Here is a 672-nt window from a genome sequence, read left to right as displayed (position 1 = left end):
TAGCAGTTCATAGCTCTCTGGGAAGGCATTCAACCAGAAGTTAGGAATTTTCTCCTTTCCTAGAGATTTCCATTTGCTTGACTTCCTGAGAGCAGTTCTTATATCTTCTACCTTGACACCCTCCTACTTTTGCTCTTCTAAGGAGTTTAAGTCTGTAGATATTCTATCAATCCAAGGGGCCTTTTCATTGTGGGCTTTTCTTCTGCCCAAATTTTATTCCAAAATTCCTGCACTTCTTTTGATGGGACAGACTTTACTGTTACTGGTATTTTTCCTATCTTCCTGTAAAAATTTTTGAGGTTACTTTTGAACATGATGTTGTCCTTGAAGAATCTAACGCGCTTTTCATACCTTGCTATGCGGGAAGCTTAAGCACATACCTTTTGTTTGGTGGTTTCTAGGGTGGTATCAATGTCAAATATGGTTTCCATATTATATTTTTTAATTTTCGGGTTTTGTAGGTTTGATAGTCTTAAAGATTCTATGTCAGACCTACGTAGCTTAATTTGGTGTTCAATACGCTCTTTTGTGGGAATGTTGCTTTCTAATCTTTTCGTCACATAAAATCGTTGAGATTTTCGCGGATGCATTATTATTATTATTATTATTATTATTATTATTATTATTATTATTATTATTATTATTATTATTATTATTATTATTATTATTATT

The sequence above is a fragment of the Octopus bimaculoides genome, chromosome 4, assembly GCF_001194135.2.
Source record: "Octopus bimaculoides isolate UCB-OBI-ISO-001 chromosome 4, ASM119413v2, whole genome shotgun sequence".
Lineage (NCBI taxonomy): Eukaryota > Metazoa > Mollusca > Cephalopoda > Octopoda > Octopodidae > Octopus > Octopus bimaculoides.
Note: the sequence above shows the minus strand (reverse complement) of the source record.